A 17,616-nucleotide genomic window follows, 5' to 3' on the forward strand; every position below is an offset into this window, starting at 1 on the left:
GTGATAGTACTCTATATATACATGAAATTACATGTATCATAAGTGTATTGCTCAATATATTATGATCAAGCAAACCCACTCATATAATCCCCATCTATATTAAGATTCCCCTCAGACTCCTTCCAGTTATCACCTCTGCCTTTCTCTCCAGAGGTAAGTAACCATGCTCCTAATTGCTAACATTAAAATTAGTTTTGCCTGTTTTTTAAGTATATACAAGGGTATTTCAAACAGCTCATGGAAAACAGAATTAAGAGATATGTTTATTTTGGTGCAAAAATAATTTGAAATCCATGGACAGTTTTTTCATAACATGCATTTTTTTAAAGATTTATTTTTATTTATTTATTTTTAAGTCAGAGTTACATAGAGAGATGAGAGGCAGAGAGAGAGAGAGAGAGAGAGAGGGAGAGAGAGAGAGAGGTCTTCCATCCGCTAGTTCACTCCCCAGATGGATGCAACAGCCAGAGCTAAGCCGATCCGAAGCCAGGAGCCAGGAGCTTCTTCCAGGTCTCCCACATGGGTGCAGGGGCCCAAGCACTTGGGCCATCTCTACTGCTATCCCAGGCCATAGCAGAGAGCTGGATAGGAACTGGAGCAGCTGGGTCTCAAACCGGCGCCCATATGGGATGCTGGCGCTTCAGGCCAGGGTGTTAACCCGCTGCGCCACAGCGCTGGCTCCAATAACATGCATTTTTCATAAACTTTTCCAAGACTTCTTTTTTTTTAATGACTTATTTATTTGAAGTGCATACTTAGAGAGAGAGAGAGAGAGAGAGAGAGAGAGATCTTCCATCCATTGGTTCACTCCCCCAAACAGCCACAATGGTAGGGGCTAGACCAGGCCAAACCAGGAGACAGGAACTCCACTCAGGTCTCTCCTGTAGGTGCAAGAGCCCAAAGACTTGGGTCATCTTCTGCTAGTTTCCAAGCTTATTAGCACGAAGCTGGATTGGAGTAGCCAGGACTTAAACTGATGCCTACGTGGGATGCCAGCATTTCAGTCAGCAGCTTAACTCACCGCACCACAACACTGCCCCTTGAAGGTCTCTTGCATGTATGGATTTCAAATTTTTGTTACACCAAGATAAAAATCTCATAATTCCATTTTTTCAAACTGATTAAAGTATACTTTTTTCCAAGAGAGTTGACTTTTTTAAAAAAAAAAAATTTATGAGTCAGAGTTACAGATCAAGAGATAGAGAAAGAAAGATCTTCTACTTTCTGGTTCACTCCCCAAATGGCCACAGCAGCCAGTACTGGGCCAGGTCAAAGTCAGGAACCAGGAGCTTACTCTGGGTCTCACATGGGTCTAGGACACAAGCACTTGGGCCATCTTCTGTTGCTTTCCCAGGCACATTAGTAGGGAGCTGGATTGGAAGTGGAGCAGCCAGAACCAGAACCAGTGCCCATATAGAATGCCAAGGCTGCAGACTGTGGCTTAATCTGCTGCACCACAGCACTGACCCCTTAAAGTACACTTATGTAACTGTTATCATACTCTTTGTATTATTTTTTTGAAAGGCAGAGAGATAGACACACACACACACACACACAGTGGAAGAGGGAGATCTCCCATCTGCTGGTTCATTCCCCAAATTCTCCCAAGAACTAGGCTGGGACAGGCTGAAACCAGGAGATGGGAACTTCATCGAGGTCTCCCACATGGGGCGCAGAGACCCAACAACTTGAACCACTGCCTGCTGCCTCCCTGGGGTACACACTGGTAGGAAGCTGAAACCAGTTACAGAGCTGAGACTTGAACACAGGTGCTCCAACATGGATGGCAGGTATCCTGAGTGATGTCTTAACCACTGTGCATACACTTATACTGTATATGTACTTTTAAATCAAGCTTATTTTTTCAATATTGTGATGGTGAGATTCCAGTGCTGTTGCCCATAGTATTCTATTGTGTGAATATGTCACAATTTAAAATAAAAACCCATTTCACTGTGGATGGCCATTTAGATCATGTTCACTTTGATACTATTATACATAATGCTTCAGTGAGCATTCTTATATGTCATTTGGTACACATATGAACGCATTTCTTTTGGGTAAAAACCCAAGAATGGAAATGTTGTCATGGGTATTTATTTGCTCAACTTTGCTGCCAAGTAGTTTCCTTTGTGTGGAGACCCACCTTTACTGGAAACAAGAACTTCTGTAATTACTTTGTATTTCATAGCAGGAGACTTTCTCTTTCAAGTTGATTGACAATTCTTACTTAGAAACATATTCAGAAGTTGCAAGTTTGTTTTGAGTACAGTAACTCTGCAGCACATATGCATATGCATATTTATGAGCATAACAATTTACAGATAAGTTGTTATAATTGTCTTATTAATGAGTATTATTTTGCCTTATTTTACCATTTCATAAGGATCTCCTTTTCCAGTTATCCACCTTCATTTGTGTGAAGGTAAGATATTAATTAATTATATAATATTTTGTTTCTTTATCCTTTAGACTTGGCTGCCTTGTTACTCTTGTATATAATAATATGTGATACACAAATTCCTTTGGACTTACCCCTAAGGGTAAAGCTAAAAAACTTGCCATGTGACTCCAAATTCCATTAAGTTGGCAGGTACCAATGCCATCGTACTAGTTAATATGATCAGTTTAAGTTCATAACTTATCATAAAGATAGGATTAAGTGTCAAAGGGATCACATAAATAAGACCAGTGTCTGCTAACAATAATTGATATAATTAAAAATGAGAGAATGATCCAACATGTAAAGCAGGACACACAGCAGACTCATAGAATGACAAATGCCCTAAATAGCACTCTGGCCTCAGAATCAGCCCTGAAGGCATTCAATCTGGCTAAAAAGCCCATGAGAGCATTTCAGGCATGGAAAGCCAAGACACTGTGGCAAAAAAATGACCTACAGGAAAGATCTCTGTGAGTGAGATCCCGGTAGAAAGAAGGGACCATCAAAGAAGGAGGTACCTTGCTCTGAAGGGGGGAGAGAACTTCCACTTTGATTATGGTCTTGTCTAATTAAGATTGGAGTTTTTGAACTCAAGAAGCTTCCATAGCCTTGGCAGCTCATGACAAGAGCCTTTGGGTGATCACTGACATCATAAACAAGAGTGTCAATTGTTAAATCAACAACAGGAGTCACTGTGCACTTGCTCTCCATGTAAGACCTCTGTCCTTACTGTGTTGTACTATGTGAATTAACGGTACAACTAGTCTTCAAATGGCACTTTGTGTGTGTGTTGGGGTACAAACTTGAAATCTTTTCTTAGTACAGAGTTGGTCTTCTGTATATAAAGATAGTTAAAAATGAGTCTTAATGAAGAATGGGATGGGAGAGAGAGTAGGAGGTGGGATGGTTTAGGGGTGGAAGGGCGGGTGTGGGGGAAGAACTGATACAATCCAAAAGTTGTAGTTATGAAATTTATATTTATGAAATAAAAGCTTTCTATTAAAAAATAAAATTTGATATAAAAAGGTAAGAGGCTATAATCTAGTGAGAACAAAAGAGGAAAATCGTAAGACTTTTCTAAGGAACAAAACTTGGATTCAGGAGTGAGTTAATACCCACTGAAAATTCATTAAGTAAGAAGGGAAGGTATGCTGATATCTCCTAGAGTTTTCTTTCTTTCTTCCTTCCTTTCTTCCTTTCTTTTTTCTTCCTTCCTTCCTTCCTTCCTTCCTTCCTTCTTTTTTAAAGATCTATCTTATTTATTTGAAAGAGAGTTATAGAGAGAGGTAGAGTCAGAGAGAGAGGTCTTCCATCCGCTGATTCACTCCCCAATTGGCCGCAACGGTCAGAGCTGCACCAATCCGAAGCCAGGAGCCAGGAGCTTCTTCCAGGTCTCCCATGTGGGTGCAGGGGCCCAAGGACTTGGGCCATCTTCTACTGCTTTCCCAGGCTTTAGCACAGCAACCAGGACTAGAACCGGCACCCATATGGGATGCCGGCGCTTCAGGCCAGGGCTTTAACCCGCTGTGCCACAACGCCAGCCCCCTCTCCTAGAGTTTTCATATTATTCTTTTTTTTCTTTGATAGGTAGAGTTATAGACAGTGAGAGATGCAGAGAGAAAGGTCTTCCTTCTATTGGTTCACTCCCCAAATGGCTGCCACAGCTGGTGCTGCGCCGATCCAAAGCCAGGAGCCAGGTGCTTCCTCCTGGCCTCCCATGCGAGTGCAGGCACCCAAGCACTTGGGCCATCCCCCACTGCCCTCCTGGGCCACAGCAGAGAGCTGGAATGGAAGAGGAGCAACTGGGACCAGAACTCGGCACCCATATGGGATGCTGATGCCACAGGCGAGAATTAACCAAGTGAGCCATGGTGCCGGCCCCTCATATTATTCTTACTGAGTGATATGAGAAAAGGAAATTAAATGTAGCTTGAGGTCATTTTCTCATTAATTTTATCAGAATATTAAGGAAGAAGACTTAATAGGTTTTCTAGAAAAGGTTGTATATAGTTGTACAGTAGAGTGGAACAAATGAGGAATTGGAAGTGTTGGGATATTGGTTTGAGTCCCAGCTTTGCTTTATAACAGCTATGTAAAATTGGGAAAAATAAGTAATAAGACTTAAATTTTGTCATCTGTAAAATTAACTCACTACTAGTACTTACATCAATGGTTACTGTAAAGTTAACATGACAGACTTCGCAAAGAGTTTGGTGTGAAGTTAATTTTACCTATCAGCTGAATGGATTAGGGAATGCCCAGGTAACTGGTAAGGTGTCATTTCCAGGTGTGTCTGGTGTTTGCCCAGGAGGCTGAGTAAAGAAGCTCATCCTCGGCCGGCGCCGTGGCTCAACAGGCTAATCCTCTGCCTTGCGGCGCTTGCACACCGGGTTCTAGTCCAGGTCGGGGTGCCAGATTCTGTCCCGGCTACCCCTCTTCCAGGCCAGCTCTCTGCTATGGCCTGGGAATGGCAGTGGAGGATGGCCCACGTGCTTGGGCCCTGCACCCCATGGGAGACCAGGAGAAGCACCTGGCTCCTGCCTTCGGATCAGCGTGGTGCGCCGGCCGCAGCGCGCCGGCCGCGGCGGCCATTGGAGGGTGAACCAATGGCAAAGGAAGACCTTTCTCTCTGTCTCTCTCTTACTGTCCACTCTGCCTGTCAAAAAAAAAAAAAAAAAAAAAAAAAAAAAAAAAAAGGCTCATCCTCACCAAGGTCTCCTCAAGGCTGAGTAAGAACAAAAAGTGGAGGAAGGGTGAGCTCAGTTTCTTTTCTTGAACTGGGACATCCTTCTTCTGCTCTTGGCCATCAGCCATCCTATTTCTCATGCCTTCAAAATCCAAGACTGATACTAGTAATTCCATCTCCCACCCTCACTCCTGTCCCACCTCCTCAGCCTGCAGGTCCAGGACGAATTATACCACTGTTTTCCTGAGTCTCTGGATTGTAGACAACAGATCAGGAGACTTTTATTTTGCCACACAACGTCATGAGTTAATCCTTCATTATAAATACCCTCCTATATGAAGTGAGTGTTTGGTACAGTGGTTGATATGCTACTTGGGACATTCACATTCCAAACTGGAATGCCTGGGCTTGAAAGCCCACTCCTTTTGTGATTCCAGCCTCTTGCTAATGTACACACCTGAGAAGCAGCACATGATGGCTCAAGGAATGTATTCCTGACACCCACGATGGAGACCTGGATTGAGTTCCAGGCCCCCAGCTTCAGCTGGACCCAGACTTAGCTCATCCATCATTTGGGGAGTGAACCAGCAAATGGGAGCTCTCTGTCTCTCTCTCTCTCTGAAATTAATAAGTAAATAAAAATTTTTTGACAATTTTGCTTAGATATTAAATCCATGATTCACATTTTCTTCTGTCTTATATATTTAGCTTTACTGTCTTCTGGCATAAAGCTTTGCTGTAGAAAAGTCTAATGACAATTTATTTTTCCTTACAGTAGTTTTAGTTTTTTGCTAGATGTCCGGAGGATAGTTCTTTGCTTTAAAGTCCAACTTTTCTTTTTTACCAGAATTTTACAACAATTTAGTCTCTCATCAGGAGCTGGTTTGCCTTTTCAATGTATGGTTAAATCAATTTCTATTTTGAGGAAGTTTCCTCGAATTGCAATTTTTAATATTTGTTTTGTTCCATTCCTAGTATATTTTTTTACTTGTTTTTTGTCCATCTTGAATATCTCTCTTTCTTTCAAATCCTATATGTCTTTTTAGATTTTAAAAACTTTCACTTTTCTATGTCTCCTAAAATATTATACATTATGTATCCCTTGTGGTTTTGTTTTTATTTCTAAAAAATTTGTCTTTTTTTCTAATTCTTTGAGTTTTGTCATGTGTGTTTTTAAATATTTGTTTCTAACTCACTTGATTTCTAAATTTTTCTAATTTTGAATGTGTTATTTTTCATAATTTCAACCATGTTTTAAGTTTTTAAAATATTATAGTTTCATGTTTTATGGTCTTATTTTTTGGCATAGTTTTATTGTCTATATAGATTTTATTCTACACTCATTCTCTTTTGTTTCTTATAATAACTTTGTATGAGATTCAACAATAATCTTTTTTCTGATATTCATTTATTTTAAGGAAATGCACTTTCCTGTACTTTCAGGAGTGGACCAGAAGAGATTCTGTTGCTGTATAGATCAAGATCTGTGGTAGGATATTTTTTTTTTCTTCAAAAGTGATGAAAAGTAATTTCTAAGATTTGTTTCCTTAACTAGATCTTCTCTTTGTTTTTCCTTATAGTTTGCTCAACTTGGATTCTCCTTTCAGCATTTTATCCTCAGTGTGGGACTTTGTTTGATGAGAGAGATTTGGCTTGCTTCTGTGGAGAGTTTTTAAGACCCCAGACTGCTACATTAGATCTTATTACAACAGGATCCCCTTGAACTTGCCCATGAACTTTAACCTCCAGAACCACTTCCCAGTGTCAGCTGTTGTTCTCAGATTGGCTTACACTTTGTAGTGATTTTGTGGTTCTCTTGATCTCAGGACTATGAGAAACTCATTTGTCATTCCTCTTTTTTCTCCAACATAAATGCTGGCACTACTCAAGTCTCATGGCTAAGATTGTTATGTACTTGAGGTATCATGGGGATACCTCATCGTCTAGATTTGTTGTAGAGATCAGTTATCAATGTTTTATTTTACTGTGTTAGTTGCTCTTTGTATTTTTAGGGGAAGTTAGGAGGACAAAAATTATACTGCCTCTGCTGCCACCTTCTCACTCAGTCTTTTGATTTCCTACTTCAGTCATTTTAGACCAGTGCAAGTGCATTCAGTTAGGCTTCCATGTCCTGTAGGCCTGATCCTGTAACTTCTTGACAACTTTCTTATTCAAAAAGACATTCAAAGCTTATCTTAGACATTTCCTGACCCAGAATTTGAATGAACATTTCTTTTTTTTTTCTTTTTTTTAAGATTTATTTATTTTGGGGATGGCGCCGTGGCGCAGCAGGTTAACGCTCTGGCCTGAAGCACCAGCATCCCATACTGGCGCCGGTTCCAGTCCCGGCTACTCCTCTTCCGATCCAGCTCTCTGCTATGGCCTGGGATAGCAGTAGAGGATGGCCCAAGTCTTGGGCCCCTGCACCCACATGGGAGACCCGGAAGAAGCTCCTGACTTCGGATCAGCACAGCTCCGGCCATTGCGGCCACCTGAGGAGTGAACCATCGGATGGAAGACCTTTCTCTCTGTCTCTACCTCTCTTTGTAACTCCATCTTTCAAATAAATAAAAATAAATCTTTAAAAAATAAAAAAAGATTTATTTATTTTTATTTGAAGGTCAGAGTTATAGAGAAAGAAGTACACACACACACAGACCTTCCATCCTCTGCTTCACTCCCCAAATGGCTGCAACTGCCAGGACTGGACCCGGCTAAGTCAGGAGCCAGGAGCTTTATCCAGGTCATCCACATGGGTGAGGGGCTCAAGGACTTGGGCCATCTTCTGCTGCTTTCCCAAGTATATTAGCAGGAAGCTGAATCAGAAGTGCAACAGCTGGGATGCAAACTGGCATCCATATGGGATGATGGCATTGCAAATGGTGGCTTAACCTACAACACCACAATACCATCCTCTGAAATAATATTTGTACTAGTAGCTTTAGTGCTTTTATCCATAGGATTTTGTCAAGAAGTTTGCCTACCTGGGCTGTGAAGTACTGTCTTGAAAAATATGTGAGTCCTCTTGAAGAAGTTTGCAATTGTAGAAACTGTCTCAGTGAAGGTATCTTGACTAAAGTAATACATTTTATCATAGAGAAGGGGGGAAAAACATGATATCGTGGAGTCTGAAGTACTTGAAACCCAAATGGAAAGAAGAGTTGATAAGTAGTGCAACACAAAGAGAAAGTAAAAAAAGAAGGAAGGAAAACAATGAATACTTACTGAATATCTGTCATTTGCTGGGTAAAGTGCTGGAGTCTTCACATATGGTAACTTGTTTGATCCTTATAAAAAACTGGTGGCACATGGAGTATCATTATCTCAATTTTACAACTATGGAAACACAGAGTTCACTCAAGTGATCCCATCAATACACAGAGTAGGTAATAAGGCAAGGATATGAAAACATGAATATTCTTGTCCTAAATTACTGGCTTCCAAATTTGTTTAGGACAGCCATTGTGGCATAGTCGGTTAAGCCACCACTTGGAATGCCTGCATCCAATACCAGAGTGACTGGGATCAAGTCTCGCCTCCACGTCTAATCCAGTTTCCTGCAAATATGCACCTCAGATGGCAGTAGATGTTGGCTAAGTGTTTAGGTCCCTGCCACCCAGTCTCCACGTGAGAGACTTGGATGGAGTTCCTGGATCTTGGCTTTGATATGGCCCAGTCTTGACTGTTGAGGGTAGTTATGGAGCAAACATCAGTGGATGGAAGATTCTCTGTTTCTCTGTCTCATTATCTCTGTTGCTCTGCCTTTCAAACAAATAAAAAGAAAATTTTAAAAAGAGAAAAATCAAAGAGAACAAAATAAAAGTCATGAGTCTTTTTCTAAAAACAATTTATTTGAAAGACAGAATGACGCAGAGAGACAGAGACAGAGAGAGACAGGGAGAGGTCTTCCACCAACTGTTTCACTCCCAAATGGCCACAACATCTAGGGCTTGGCCAGGCTGAAGCCAGAATCCAGGAACTCCATCAGCATCTCTCACATATGTGGCAAATACTGGGCCACATCCACTGCTTCCCAGGCACATTATCAGTGAGCTGGATGGGATGTGGAGCAGCCAGGACTTGAATTGGCCCACCAAACATCATTGTGTCAGTTGTTTACTCTCGTGATTGTGCGGTTGAGTGGAGCTGTTGCTTGCTGCTGCTCCCTAGCATTTCCCGAGTGTCATTCTGCATACTACCATCCCAGGAAAAGATATTCAAAATCTGGATGACACTTTCTTTTTTTTCTTTTTGACAGGCAGAGTGGATAGTGAGAGAGAGAGACAGAGAGAAAGGTCTTCCTTTTTGCTGTTGGTTCACCCTCCAATGGCCGCCGCGGCTGGCGCATCGCGCTGATCCGAAAGCAGGAGCCAGGTGCTTGTCCTGGTCTCCTATGGGGTGCAGGGCCCAAGGACTTGGGCCATCCTCCACTGCCTTCCCGGGCCATAGCAGAGAGCTGGCCTGGAAGAGGGGCAACCGGGATAGAATCCAGCTCCCCAACCGGGACTAGAACCCGGTGTGCCGGTGCTGCAAGGCGGAGGATTAGCCTGTTAAGCCACAGCGCCGGCCAGGATGACACTTTCTACTGCATGTGTATTGCTTTTGCACCTTGTGAGGTTGAACCATCATAAATGGTGGATCATCTGTAATGCCCCTGTTTGTTCTTTATAATTTTATTTGCTCTTAAGTTTACTTTAACATATTTCATAGGAAATTTGCTCTGAGATCTACTTTTCTTTTTTTAAAAAAAGATTTATTTATTTACTTGAAAGAATCACACAGAGAGAGGAAAGGCAGAGAGAGAGAGAGAGAGAAAGAGAGAGGTCTTCCATCCGTTGGCTCACTTCCCAGTTAACCCATGAAATACAAGTAAGTACTATAAACATAAACTGTCTAAATATACCAACTAAAGAAAGAGCTTGGCAGAGTAGATAAACAAAATATACGCTCTATACTAGAAGTTCATCTCAGATATACTAATGTAGGTAAGTTGAAAGTAAAACAATGGGAAAATAAATACCACACAAACATTAATTGAATGAAAAAATTAATGGCTATATTACTATCAGAAAAGCAGATATCGGGCTGGTGCTGTAGCCTAGCGAGTAAAGCCGCAACTTGTGGGGCCGACATCCCATATGGGCTCCGGTTTGAGTCCCAGCTGATCCTCTTCCGATCCAACTCTCTGCTATGGCCTGGGAAAGCAGTAGAAGATAGCCCAAGTCCTTGGGCCCCTGCACCCGTGTGGGAGACCCGGAAGAAATTCCTGGCTCCTGGCTTTGGATGGGCTTAGCTCCGGCCATTGCTGCCAATTGGGGAGTGAACCAGCAGATGGAAGACCTCTCTTTCTCTGCCTCTCTTCTCTCTGTGTAACTCTGACTTTCAAATAAATAAATCAATCTTTTAAAATTTATTTTATTTATTTGAAAGACAGAGTTACAGAGAGAGGTAGAGACAGAGAGAGAGGTCTTCCATCTGCTGGTTCACTCCCCAGATGACCGCAATGGCAGGAGCTGGGACGATCCGGAGCAAGGAGCCAGGAGCTTCTTCCAGGTTTCCCATGTGAGTACAGGAGCCCAAGCACTTGGGCCATCCTCTGCTGCTTTCCCAGGCTATAGCAGAGAGCTGGATCAGAAGTAGAGCAGCCGGGATTTGAATTGGCGCCCATACAGGATGCCAGCACTGCAGGCAGTGGCTTTACCCACTATGCCGCAGCACTGGCCCCTCATTACTTCCTATATGGCTTCCTTTGACACCACAGGATGGGAAACAGTTGGCTTTGTTACTGTTGTGTCTTATTCTGCTCAAGTTGCCATAGAAAATACCATGGAGGCAGGCATTTGATGTAGTAGTTGAAATCCTGCTTTGGGTCCCCACATCCCAGATTAGTATGCGTGGGTGTGAGTACTGGCTCTGTTTCCAATTTCAGTTTCCTGCTAATGTACACCCTGGGGGAGGGGAGCAAGTGATAGCTGAAGTACTTGAGCCCCTGTCACCCATATGAGAAACTCAGTCTGAGTTCTGGGCTCCCAACTTTGACCTGGCTCAGCCGCACCTGTCACAGGTATTGGAGGACTGAACCACCAAATGGAAGATCTCTTTGGCTCGCTCGCTTTCTCTCTCTCTCTCTCTCTCTCTCTGCCTCTTAAAAAAGTTATTTTAAATGCCACAGACTGGGTGCTTTAAACAACAGAAATTTACTTTCTTATAGTTGTGGAGGGTAGAAGCTCAAGACAAAGGTTCTAGCAAAGTTTCCAAGGGGGGATATCTGCTTGGCTTGCTTTCTCACTTGGCTTCTAGATAGCTGCTTTCTCACTATATCACTGCTCACATGGCAGGGAGGAAGATGAGAGGAGAGAGAGAGAGAGAGCTCTCTGGAGTTCACTCTGTGTAAGTGTCCTAATCCTATTATATCAGAGGTCTACCTTCCAGTTCTCACTTAAGCTTAACAACTTCCTTATAGGCTCTATCTACAATTATAGATGCATTGGGGATTGGAACTGCACCATATGAGTCTGGGGCACAGGGACATAATTCAGCCCATAGCATGATGGATAGACATGGAGTATGAATCTTCTCTAGGCCTCCTCTGATACAACCACAGAAAGGAGAGGGAGGACTGTCTCATTACTATAGAGTAGAGTGGTCTTCAGTGACTCCTAGCATCACAAAGGTGGTGGGGATAGGTTTTTTGTGATCATATTAAGTTATCTAGGACTTGCCTTATCAGAATAGAAGAGATTCTCTTGTTGCCATTGAGAGATAAACTGCCACGTTAGAGAAACACGTAGCCTCTAGGTGTAGAGAATGGCTGACAGCAAGCAGGAAAATGAGGACCTCTGTCTTATGGCTCCAAAGAACTGATTCTGCCAACAACCACATGGGCTCAGAAGAGTTCCAAAAGAGAATTCACCTGGCTGCCACCTTGATTGCCTGTGAGGCCTTGAAGAGAGGACTCAGCTAAGCTGTGCAGAAACTGTGAGATACTAAATGCATGTCATTTTAAGCCACTATGTGTGATATTCTGTTACTGTGCAATAGAAAACTAATACTTTCTGTGTCATTGCTGCATATCTCTGATCTGCTCCCCACCCCCATTGCCTCAATAAACAAGTGGTAAATATAAATATCTTTGGACATGCTTAATGATTTGTCTGCAGAGAGAGCTGACAAAATCTCAATACATTTCTTGCCATATGAAGCAAGTGGGCTTATTGGAGAAGAGTTTCTTCTGCCAAAAGTTGGAGGAAACAACAAAGGGTAATAAAATTTAATATCTGAGGAGATGGTAACAGATGGACTGTAGGCTTTTAAAAAACGAATACTAGAATCTCTAAGGTGAATGAATCTTTTATGACTAAATATGGAACACAGGTTTTAAAAGTATAAAGCAAAAAAAAAAAATGTAAGCAAAGTTGAACTATCATGAAAAACAGTGAAAGTTAAAAGGTACAAGTCAATGATTAGCATCCGTGCCAAGAAGTTAATCACAGAATAAAACAATTTTAATAAGAAAGACAGTAGGAACAAAATGGTTCATATTAAGAATAGGGAAGGGGCCAGTGCTGTGGTGTAGTGGGTAAAGCTGCTGCCTGCAGTGCTAGCATCCCACATGGGCACTGGTTTGAGTCCCAGCTGCTCCACTTCCAATCCAACTCTCTGGTATGGCCTGGGAAAGCAGTAAAAGATGGCCCAAATCTTTGGGCCCCTGCACCTTTGTGGGAACCCAGAAGAAGCTCTTGGCTCCTAACTTTGGATCAGCGCAACTCCAACGGCTGCACCCAATTGGGGAGTAAACCAACAGATGGAAGACCTCTCTCTCTCTCTCTCTCTCTCTCTCTCTCTCTCTCTCTCTCTCTCTAACTCTGACTTTCAAATTAATAAATAAATCTTTTAAAAAAAGAATAGGGAAGTCAAGACAAAATCACTATGAGCAAATAACAACAATGCTAGCTTGGATACTAAAATGTCACCAAAGAAAAGAGTTTTTGATTCAGAAGCACGAACATGTCAGTCACTTCTCACCCATTTCAAAATTCCAAAAGAAGTTGGGTCCAGGATACAGCATGAGTCTCATGCTAGCCAAACATCATATTATTTTATCCTCAATTAAATCTTCTCTGTGAGCTACAAATGTTTCTTTTGTCACTAACCACTCCAGGTGGGCCTTGTTAGCTCCCAGTTGATTGCCAGATTGTTAAGCCCACTGCTCAACTGAGTGCTGTCATTTCCTCCTCTTCCCACATTCGCTACCTCCACTCTCTTAAATCACAACTGCTAAACACGCCCACTCTTCCCTCATCCCGCCACCTCCTCATGTGCTTCCACATGGCCCTGTGTGCTGGAAACAAGATGCTCTTCTCCATCTGACACCACCTTTCCCCCACATATGCCTCCAACAGAGCTCACCTCTTCTGGGAAGGTGATTCTGAAACTGCCTTAAAGACAAATCTAAGCAGCGCTGAGTCTACTAACCAAAATATTTCTCCTTGATCTAAAAGAGATCCAAAGTTCCCTCTTAAAGCACAACCTCCTCCTTTCCATATGTGCCTGCATCTTGATTACTAAGGACATGTGAGCCTCAGAGGCAGAGACTGAGCCTCTGAGAAGAAGTCCTAGGTAGTATCTCTCCTGTTATTAGAGAAGAACACACATAAGGTTTAGGTGACTTGTGAGAAATATTATTGGGAATTTAGTCTCCAGTTCTTTTTTTTTTTTTTAAAGATTTATTTATTTTTTTGGGAGTCAGAGTTATGCAGAGAGAGAAGAGGCAGAGAGAGAGAGAGAGAGGTTTTCCATCCGATGGTTCACTCCCCAGTTGGCCACAATGGCCAGAGCTGCACCTATCCGAAGCCAGGAGCCAGGAAATTCCTCTGGGTCTCCCATGCGGGTGCAGGGGCCCAAAGAATTGGGCCATCTTCTACTGCTTTCCCAGGGCATAGCAGAGAGCTGGATTAGAAGTAGAGCAGCCGAGTCTCAAACCGGTGCCACAGCGCCAGCCCCATCCAGTTCTGAAAATTATATTATTTAATAGATAGATTCAGTTACAAATTTAATAAATGCTTCATGCTTGCCAATTACATGCTAGGCATTGGTTAGTGCTACAGGGGGCTTTAAAAAGTTCATGGAAAAATTGAATTGAAAGATAATGTGGGATGGGCATTTGACACAGCAGTTAAGATGTCGTTTGGGACTCCCGTACAGAACTACCTGGGTTTGAATCCTGCTTTTACTTCTGATTCCAGTTTCCTACGAATGTGCACCAAGGAAGGCAGCAGGTGATGGCCCAAGTACTTGTGTCCCTGCAACCCATATGAGTTTCTGGCCCCTGGCTATTGCAGGCATCTGAGGAGTGAACCAGCACATGGGAAGATCTTCCTCTATCTTTCTCTGTCTCCATCTGTGTCTCTGCCTTCAAATAAAATGAAAACAGATAATAAAAAAAAAAAGAGAATGTAAGTTTTCCATAAGTTTTTGAAGCACCCACATATATACTGTAGGGGAAATGCAGACTTCTTAGGAGGCCATCAAGATTAAACATATATGGGGCCGCCGGCGCTGTGGCACAGCGGGTAAAGCGGCTGCCTGCAGTGCTGGCATCCCATATGGGCACCGGTTCTAGTCCCAGCTGCTCCACTTCCAATCCAGCTCTCTGCTATGGCCTGGGAAAGTAGTAGAAGATGGCCCAAGTGCTTAGACCCCGTACCCTCATGGAAGACCTGGAAGAAGCTCCTGGCTCCTGTGTGGCCATTTGGGGAATGAACCAATAGATGGAAGACCTTTCTCTCTGTCTCTGCCTCTCATTGTCTGTAACTCTACCTCTCATATAAATAAATAAAATCTTTTAAAAATCCTTATTTTAAAAAATATATAGATTGTGTTGTTTTGAAGGAAATGAAGAGCTCAGCGATGGGGAATAAGATGAGAAGGCAGGAAAGTGATCAGGGAATGAAATAGTTAATATTATGTGCCAATTGGATTGGGCTAAGAAACACTCAGAGATAGCTGGTAACATTATTTCTGCATGGCTCTGACAGAGATCAGCATTTGAAACCATACACTGAGTACAAAAGATCCACCCTCACCATTGTGGGTGGCACCGTCCAGCTGTCCCTAGTGGGCCTGAGAGAACAAACAGCTGGAGGAAGGGAAGACTTGCCCTCACTTCTTGAGCTGAGATACCCGTCTCCTGCCCCAGGACCTTGGCATTCCTGGTTCTCTGGCCTCAGGACGTGGACAAGGATTTGCAAACACTGGCCTCCTGGTTCTGGGGCCTTATGGGTTTGAACCAGAACTACATCATCAACTTTCCTGGTCTTCTAGTTTGCAGATGGCAGGCTGTGGGATTTGGCCTCTATCACTGTGTGAGCCAATCCCTCACAATATCCATTCATCATCTGTCCATCCCATTGCTTGTTTCTCTCGAGAATCCTGATTAATTAAGGGAAGTCTTCACCACAATTATTTTCTGTGACGTTCTGCTATATGCTTTTTTGGGTGTCTACTTTTTGTCTCTCTCTTTTTCATGACGCTCATTCCCATTCCACTTTCATGCTTCTAACCCATATCAGTTTTCTGTTTTCCTCCTCGGGAGATAGTAACCGAGTAACCGCCTGCTGCTTAAACTTCCAAAAAAGAGACAAACTTCTGTGTGTGTGATTATTGACAGAGTAGGCTTTTTTTTTTTTTAAAGATTTATTTATTAATTTGAAAGTCAGATTTAGAGAGAGGAGAGGCAGAGAGAGAGAGAGAGAGAGAGAGAGGTCTTCCATCTGGTGGTTCATTCCCCAATTGGGTGCAATGGCCGGAATTGCGTCGATCCAAACCCAGGAGCCAGGAGCTGCTTCTGGGTCTCGCACGTGGGTGCAGAGGCTCAAGGACTTCGGCCATCTTCTACTGCTTTCCCAGGCCATAGTAGAGAGCTAGATTGGAAGTAGAGCAGCTGGGACTCCAACCAGAATCCATATGGGATGCTGGCACTGCAGGTGCTTTACCTGCTACACCACAGCACCAGCCCAGTAGGCTTTGGGATCAGATTTCTTCTAGTCTGCAAATCTCACTCCATTTCTTACCAACTGTGTAAACTTGTCTAAATTTCTTTTTGGTTTCTTCATATATAAGATGATGATAGCTACTAGATTCTAAGGTAGTTGAAAGAATTAATTAACATACAACATGCAAAATATTTAATATAGTGTATGGTACATAAGAAAAATCAACTGATACTAGCTCTTCTCATTATTTCATGTTGTCTGCATTTAACATAAGCTGTCATTACAGGTATGTGTGTGAAGAGAGTGCTGATTTATGGTAGTCTGGTCCCAAAGATCCAAGCATCCCAGGAGCAAAATTAACAGAGCATGAAAGATCACTCTTTTCAATTACATATATTTTTATACAAATAGATTTCCTTTTGCACTGACTTTGCACACATGTTGAAAAAATAGTACAGCCAGTTGGACTGTAACAGAGCAAAATTTAAAGAAATATAAATATCAGGGCCGGCGCCATGGTGCACTGGGTTAATCCTCCACCTGCGGCGCCGACATTCCATATGGCCACCGGTTCTAGTCCTGGTTGTTCCTTTTCTGGTCCAGCTCTCTGCTGTGCCCTGGGAAAGTGGTGGAAGATGGGCCAAGTGCTTAGGCCCCTGCACCCGCATGGGAGACCAGGAAGAAGCACCTGGCTCCTGGCTTCAGATCAGCGTAGCTCCGGCCGTTGTGACCATTTGGGGAGTGAACCAACGGAAGGAAGACCTTTCTCTCTGTCTCTCCCTCTCACTACCTGTAACTCTACCTGCCAAATGAATAAATAAAAAATCTTAAAAAAAAAAGAAATATAAATATCCAGGCAAAATAGTACCTTTAAAATTAATTTATTTCTAATCACTGTTTCTCTCAGTCTCAATTTTTCTTAAGAATTGAAAAAGAAACAATAGAAGGATTTCAAACTCATCCTTAATCTCTTTCAGAGTCAAACCACTTCTAAAGGACTTCAGAGACTTTAAGCCAGGTTGGCATTAAAAGATTTCTGGGCTCCAAAACTCTGCTACCCTAATTAAAGTGATTATACTATTCTCTCTGATCCCACCACACTCATTTGCTTAGCTTTGTCTTAGATATACATGGGTTTCAGCACAACTTCTGAACCTTCATATTTAAGTCCCTGCAGACTCCTCCGTAGCACTTGATGCCCATGCTCGTCCTCTACAGCACTTTGCTTAAGTGATTCCCTGAAGGTTTTTAGCATCCTTCCCTTCATATACCGACTTGTCTCTCCAGGAAAAGATTGTAGCCATATTATAAATCTCTATATGTCGGTCATGAGAATATTTTTTTTTTAATTCATCATTGGTCCAACTATGCCTCTTGGTTTTATCTCTTTGCTCTTTAAAACTAGGGCCTTCTACTTTCTAGTCTGTGAGTAATTCAAGCAGCAGCTGTTCCTTAACACTTTTGGAAAACCCTAACCTTGATCTTCCAATCTC

The sequence above is a fragment of the Lepus europaeus genome, chromosome 14 (assembly GCF_033115175.1).
Source record: "Lepus europaeus isolate LE1 chromosome 14, mLepTim1.pri, whole genome shotgun sequence".
NCBI lineage: Eukaryota > Metazoa > Chordata > Mammalia > Lagomorpha > Leporidae > Lepus > Lepus europaeus.